The sequence below is a fragment of the Varroa destructor genome, unplaced genomic scaffold (assembly GCF_002443255.2).
Source record: "Varroa destructor unplaced genomic scaffold, Vdes_3.0 BEIS01000005.1, whole genome shotgun sequence".
In the NCBI taxonomy this organism is placed as follows: Eukaryota; Metazoa; Arthropoda; class Arachnida; order Mesostigmata; family Varroidae; genus Varroa; species Varroa destructor.
In genome coordinates, this window is record NW_019211458.1 from 1,505,952 (window position 1) to 1,514,007 (window position 8,056).

Sequence of the window (8,056 nt, forward strand, 5' to 3'; positions counted from 1 at the left end):
CCAGAACCAAAAGGTGATAAGAGTTCTGAATTGTTCCGAAAAAAGATTTTTCTCACCACAGTAACCCTTTTCACTGTGAGCTGTGTTTTTTTCACAACGTCCTTAACGCGATATCGAAAATTGGTCTCGAAATCGACGTTGACATCAAGAAATCTTAGCCGCTACAGGAAAAAACTTGTAAATTTACGATTCAGCAATCTTGAATTCAAATCATATAAGTAAGAATTTACCACTAAATTTGGTCATTTTTTTCATATTGCGAAGTTTGTTACCAATGGTCTCAGGTATCGACCGAAAAAGATGCAATATTTACATTTCAGTTTTAAGGACCCAGGAAGTTTGAAGTAATTACTTGAAATTTTGATAGTAAGAAGTTTACGCAGACTCTTTCAACAAAATTTAGACGTAGCACGTTTAGTAGACGTAGACGGTTAGTTACTTGTTAACTACATAGGTAGTTGCTCTTGGAACTTTATCACTTTTAACATATCGTCGTTCTGCAATATTACACTGATACTTGTTGAATACTTTGCACTGTGTTGATTACAGGCGGGAGGTTCCTACTATAACAAGCCATTTGGGGCTTCTCGTCCGCATGTGCGCTAACCTTCAGAATCGTAGAGGCTCTGAGTTCAAGCACGAGACACACTGCGTTTATCGCTTGTGGCAAATCCTAGTTTAGTCCCTATATTATGGAGGAACGTTTAAGTGCCTGGTTTCGTCCTATTCAATGACAAACAAAAGTACTCTAACAGTTCCCAAGAGAGTGGATGATAATGACAATAATCATAGTGGAATCAATTATGCATTTAATTCGTTTTACGGCCGCTTTCCACTCATAGTAATGAATCCTTTTTTTTTTTTCGTGCCAACGTGAATTCGCTCGACATTGTTAAACTTGGGAAATCCACTTTGCTATCGAAAGCGGAAGGCCGTGTAAGTTTTTCTCATAAGTTGGCATACGAACTTTCAGAGTAATATTCATCAAGCTATTTTCAGGTTTTAGTTGTTTTGATAGATGTCCGCTACCTGGTTTCACTAAGAAAGACGATGTCCTGTAGAGGAAAAAGTGTAGTTTAAAATCCCTGAATTATAAAAATAGTTGCAAAGTAAATCGCCTTAAGGTTAGATTTTTGACGAGGATTATCTTAGTTAGAAGCGTACCGCTAAATATGATTGTATTTGAAAAAATAACCCAGCGTATAAGATTTTAAATAAGTTCACTTTGAACTTATTTGAAGATGTGCGGACATCTTACCTTCATTCTCGTTCCACCTAGCATTATAATAGAAAAAAAAAAGCTCTATGCTGCTTCACTGCATTCGAAATGAGCTACTAGAAAAAACAGACGACTAATTTAGACGTTCAAGTGATCACCTTTTTGCTTTATACCTGTATATTGACAGGTACTCTTTAAAGGGCTCGAAGTACCGTGCATAGTCTACACTTTAATATATTGAATTGTATCACATATTATATATGTTTGATTTCAGCTTGACGTTCAAAGTGGCGACCAACTAAAAACTAGCTACAGCAAATTTTCAGAACGTGTGGTGCTGGGTCAAGCAGATGGCCCTTTTGGCTTAGGATATAACCTTTCCCATTCCGACAAATGACAGCCGATCATATAGCATCATTACAACCTCCTGAACACCTACAAGAAACAACCTTTGCTTCTCTAATATACGAATCCACCGAAGCGGCAAGATTTCATTGTCATGTATTAAGAACAAGAGTGATGTCAGTCGTCAGGAGCAACCTCATAGATCCTGGCAGCACGTATCACCAGACCTGAAGTTGAGGATGGCCAATATCTAAAACATGTGGTAACTCGAACAGATCTTAGATCCGCTAAAATAATACCAACGTTCGTTGTCTCGAGGTCGGATCGGTATTGTAAACTGGTTCTGCATTATTTTGTGTCTTTTTTTAATGTGCACGTTATCAGTATGCAGTGCAGGGATATACAGATCAGAAGCTCCGACAACGGATTTATCTTTCATCTTAATCAAATATCAGCGTGCATAGAATCAGTTTTTGAACTATTGTGCATAGAAAACGTGCCAAGGTGTCGATTTTTGATTGTTTCATTATAGAAAGGGAATTTTGATCATGTAGCAATTCAGTAAATTCATACCGGTCGAAAAGAGGTAAACACGATACACAATTGGATAGATAGTATCACGCGTCATTGCCCGTACAATAGCGTAACAATTTAAGTAAATCTTCACACGATAAGATACGTGCATATATGGCTTAAATTAAATTTAGAATATTGCACCTTATTTCATTAATCTGTTTTAGCAGTTCGGTGAGACATCTTCGTAACCTTCAGCCAGTGCCAATTCCTCATTGTTCATAAATATATATATTTTTTTAGATATATTTCCGCCAATTTAGCCAATGTAATAAAGTTTTGAGGCCGCCTTTAATACTGCGTATATCAACATTTAAAATATATACCTTTAGAGTATAATACAAAATCATACCATATTGAACAAAGTCAAATCATAGGTTTTTCTCCTGTCTCAACACTAGCCATATGGTATTATTGTACACGTATACGTAACGTATATGTGTCCTGAAGTAGACTAATTAAAGCATTGCGGGTGGGCATTATATATTCTTGATACGGCAGCTCGGACAACTCAGCCTCCAGTCAAGAGAAGTTAGGAGTCATTGATCTAAGTTTTGCTAAAAAGAAACCTGTATGAAGATAAAAAGCGATTTATTATTATTATTACTATAATTTGATCAAATGTAAATTGAAGTTCGAAGGCAACATATATTAAAGCCACGTTCAACCTATAAATTAACACCAGCCAGTCTAAACATGGAACATAAGTTACTGCCTACCGTGTTTTGAAGTTGATAATATAATTGTTTTGATCAGAAAGCAGATAATTTTAAAGATGGACTGACGATAATGTCAGCTGCAACGGAAAAACCGAACGGGGTCTGTGTTCGTAACGGATGTATAGAACAAATAAGAACATTAAAACAAGTATATCGATCAGTGAGAAGTCAAAATAATATAACTTAAACTTGTGCTTTGAAAGATCTAATGTTTGGTTTATGTGTATGGCAATCGCACTGTCTGAAGCATTGCTTAGCGTCAGCAGCGAATGTATAAATTTAGATATTGATTTCGCCAGGGTCACGCTGCCATTTTGGTGAAGGAAAAAAGATATGATGCTTTTGTTTCTACCTTAAGTTTATATAAGTTAGTTATGTAAATGATCGACCAGCTTGAATATGCTTGCTCTTATTTCACTGTAGATCACTTTCGCAATTCTTAATTGCCGTTATTAGAAAACGTGTTTAATTATACACTTATGACGTAAGAACAGAAGAGAACGTTAAGTATAATGAATATGTTGTGTTGGAAGTGTTTCTGAAACGGTCATAGCAATCCATGATACTTCATCGACGCATATGCGTATAATCAGAATATTTCGCCATTAGACACAGCATGGTAGCAGTGGCACTCCGCTCTGCACTCTTCTGAAGGTCATGTTTAATATCAATTAATTATCTTATTACTACAAAAAAAAACAAATGCTACTTCGATAATATTTCGCGCTGGTAAAACTGTGCAGCGTTCAAATCAAATGGAAGATGAATGATGATATCCCCGACGAAAAGTTCCTATTTGCGGCAAATTGTTACAGAATAATTTCTGCGCGCATTTTTCTAGCAGGCCTCGATATTGACGGAGATCAGAATGACGTGATTTGGCAGGGGTGATTGATGGGGATTATTCAAAAACCCCATTTAAGGGCTCTAACATATACTTTGTTAGCTTATATACGAAATGAAAGACAATTTAGTAGAAACGCCGAGTGTACATTTCAACGAAGCCAGCCGTATGGACTTCGTTAAAGTAGACGCTACCGTCGTCCGTTGTAGCGTATTCAGTAAAACGTCAGAAATCCAATCCTTATACAACAGATATGTTGATTCCAAGTATTCGGCTAGAGTCGTCTTTAAGGAGCCTCTCTGAGCGTATTTTTTTTTTAATTTAAAATTGATTGCAAAAGCTACGCTATTAAAACTTTAAAAATGCTGAATATAGGACAAGCCTACTACTTGGTTACGCCATCGGTTATTGAAAAGAAGTATTCTTATAGCGGTTTCTTTATTGCGAGCACCAAGTCTTGAAGCTATTCTCTAAGGAAATAAGTTCTTCATAACGGTTTTCTTCGCCATGATCCGTATCGCAGAATATAATCACTTCACGGTCCGCTGATGCACGAAGTAGTTGTATTAAAGCAACTAGACATTCAACGAAAATATCAGAATTCTTCATTTTCGTAGTGCTGCCAATTGCGGCATCATGGCTCTCATTGTTCAATTGAGCTGTCTATTATAGAGTAAGTGCTCACTGAATATTATGGATATCGATAAGTACGACTCTTCTTGCAAAAATATTTGATCGTGTTGTAACTCTAGCTTCCAGATAGAACTGGAGTATATAATGAACTATGCCATCATTAATTACTTTATTATTAATATTAAGCATTATATTAAGTTCTATTGCTACGTTTTTCTTGGGTGGCGGAGTTTTGCGGTAACTTGGAAAAACTTCAGCACCATTTTTGTATATTAAGCCCTATAGCATTCGCCTTTTCCCAGTGGCTGCTGTATAAACTATCCAGCTCCTCGGTGGTAAGGAATAGGCTATCGTCTAAATGACTGTCGCTTGTAGCGCAAAATGTAGAAACGTCAGAGATGGCGTTGAGCGATGTTTTTGTGGTAAACGTTGAGATACCTAGTGACCAAACGTAACGTATTAACTAAACAAAAGATTGGATCCACAACGTATATGCTATTCAGTTGAAAAAACTGGAATATAGAAAATAGCTTCAATTCCAAGCCTTCAACAATGCTATGTGAGCCTACACGGCCTTCATACGGCTCAAACACTGCAGTCAATTTTGTACTGGAGAAGGGTATTAAGGTAGCGGCTTAATTCGTTGCGAGCTCGAATTTTACTGGCGATAACTAGAGCGTCTGGAAGTAAAGGTATGACTCGCCTTTAGCAGACGATGTATCAAAGATTCAAAAAAGGCTTCAAATAAACACCAATCCATGACCGTTTCTGCGCTTTAGTACGACAGAGTGTTTACCTTGATACGAAGGTCTTGTGTTGCAGAAGAAACGACTAGTTATAACTAGCCCCAATTTGACTTGTTATTATTGTACTGTGTCACAAATAAAGTAGCTCTCCAAAGCGCTATTAAACATTAATACCTAAAAACGTTCCACGACGTGTGCTTAGGGAAGAGCAGATTTCACAACCACTATCAAATCTTGTCTCCTCTAAATAGTGCGTGATACCATTTTCTATGAGTAAAAAAAAAGTAATATTTATGAAGAACATCACGATACGTATCATGTATATATATATATATATATATATAAATAAATATTCTAACGTTATGAATTATCATTGAATTTTTTTAGGTATACTTGATAACCAACCAAAATGAAAAAAATCATCCAGAAGCACCAAGATCTAATACACGTGTATGTCCAAAATGTTTTCATCATCATCATTATATCTAAACGCCCCTAGCATAGACAATTTTATATGCATGCACTACATTGAATAGAATTAATTTTAACTACGGAGCCATTCGTGAAGATTTTAATTGCGCGAATAAGAGAAAAATAAGGATCTACAAACTTTCCGGTCCAGACGCTTATATTAAACATTTACACCTATTTATAATCCTGTATCTAGCTGTTCCTTTTATGAAACAACAAATAAAGTTAACAGCCAAAAAGCTACTCAGGTACAAGCGACGCTTTGGCAGAGAAATCAGTAAGACACCACTTTCAAGTCTGACGAGGTGAAAAGCAATGTATCATCGTATTTGTATTCCGACTAGTGGAAAGTATAGAGGATATTAATGGCAGAAGAGTTACCTGAACTTTGCTTCATTGCTCTGAGACGCATCCTCTCCTTCTCCGGAACTCAGAGAAACTTGAATCTTGTTACGCTTCCACTTAGGGTATTTCCCGATCGCAAATGTTATTCCATTGTACAGTTCGAGAGTGAGACGATGCTTAAGTTTCTATTTCTGCAAATCGTCATCTTGCATGAAGTGTCTACCTGCTCTGCCCACTTCAGTGCTTTGCATACGCCATGCCATTGAAAAAACTAAATATCTAATATACTTTTGAAACATTTAATAATTCGTAGTTCATATAAAGGAGTTCGTAAGCGTAGTGTTCCACTACTGATTATCCATTTGGGCCTTAACCCAGATGGATACAGCTGCGTTGGTTGAATTCTGTATAAATATGTATATATATAGTCTGTATAAATATATAGATATTAATCATTGTTATGGTTCTGTAAGAGCGGCCTGCCGGACGTCAGTCCAAGCCTTAGCCTTTTTCAGTGCTGCAATATGACATCTAAATATAAGTAGGGCAGACACCAAGGTAAATATTTTGTTAATGCCATTAGGAACAAATACGAAAGAAGAACATTCGTCATTCATTAAAAATAGTTTCGTGCCGGCGTGGCTTGATTACTAAATAGCCTGACTAATAACAGGATAACATAGCTTTACCGTTGCCTATAAACTATCGTTTACAACATTTTTGTTCAACTCTAAGTAACTCTCTCTTACAGGCAGAATTTAGAAAGTTCATGTATCAAGTAAATTATTCATACCGTATGAATATGAACCCTATACGCTGTGCTCATTAGTAGACCTACCGTTCAGCACTGATATGCCTCTGAATAGAATCTAACGTGGTAATCTTTGAAGAAGCAAGCCCACACTGGCAATGCTTCATCCGTACGCAGTTTGAATAGCCGTTAATCTGCGCTGCCCAGCGATCCGTAAGTCGAAAAACACAGAGCGTCGCCATATATATTGGCAGTGCGCATCCAAATGAACGCCCGAGACAGTACATAGCTGCAACGACGATGTGACTCGGTGTTTTGACGTATGCCATTAAAAAACGTACGCTAATGATGATCATCCACGCCAATGGAACAAACAATAACAGCGATTCGAATAAGTTCAGACGCACAATTACGGTTTTCGAGATTTGCCTATCGACACGAACCAGCCACGCGTAGAGGACCGCTGCCACCCCTGCCTCGATAAAATACGTTACACGCTCGATCCGCGATGAGATATTTGGCGCACGGCAGAAAATAATTATATTTGTTATTTGCGAGATCACGTTGAATAGAAACACGAGAAAAATAAAAAATTGCCGCCGATTCGATAAATTGTCCTTTATGAAAAGTCCAAAAAAGCGTGGTACAGAGATTGGACTAGAGACGGATTTTGCCATCTTTATATAGTATTTAATTATTTCGTTCTAATGAAAACACTTAGCATAGAACGCTTGATTAATCGCTCAGTTTATCAATATGACAGCGTTCTATAACAGAGAGTTTAGACAAGCGCGAATTCTGAACGATTGTTTTTGCGGAGGCTGCTTTCTGGCGAAACAACAAAGTACGATCTAAATCTGATACGCTGCATGTGCGTGTATTCGACGTGACAAATAGATAGCGGCGTAACGACAGATCCTCTCTACCAACGTATGTAATAAAAAAGATCGATAACCATAACGCTATAACAGAATCGTGGCCGCTCGTTGCACGCAACTGCCGCTACCGACTCCTCCACAATAGGGAACCAGTGTACGGCAGTTGGAAGCAACCACAATCAATGTGTTAGTAGAAAAGAAACCCATATATCATCGTAATAGTACCTTAGACCATAATCAAAACTTCATTCGACCGAGAATATCCTAATTATATGCTATTAGCCCTAGAACAGAATTGGATTGTTTTTCCTAAAACATGAACATTATACGAAGAAACAATGATAAAATGAGCTTTTATGTGGATGAACCTGTAGTATAAGGCAAAGAGTAACAATTGGCCGTCAAAAAAAAACCTCTTAATGTTACCGCAATTTTGTCGCAATAGCACGGCGCCAGTGATACGCTTAAGCAATGACAGTATAATCCCTAGGAAATGGCCGCGAAAAATAAGATACTGGTTTACGATATAAAC

General features: G+C 37.3%; 1 long non-coding RNA gene across 1 annotated transcript; it reads left to right on the forward strand.

Moving 5' to 3' along the window:
* Positions 1 to 5,446, forward strand: LOC111251444 (uncharacterized). Its single transcript, XR_002673784.2, has 3 exons — positions 1 to 218; positions 550 to 936; positions 1,494 to 5,446. It is a non-coding gene; the product is annotated as an uncharacterized LOC111251444 (long non-coding RNA).
* Positions 5,447 to 8,056: the final 2,610 nt, after the last annotated feature.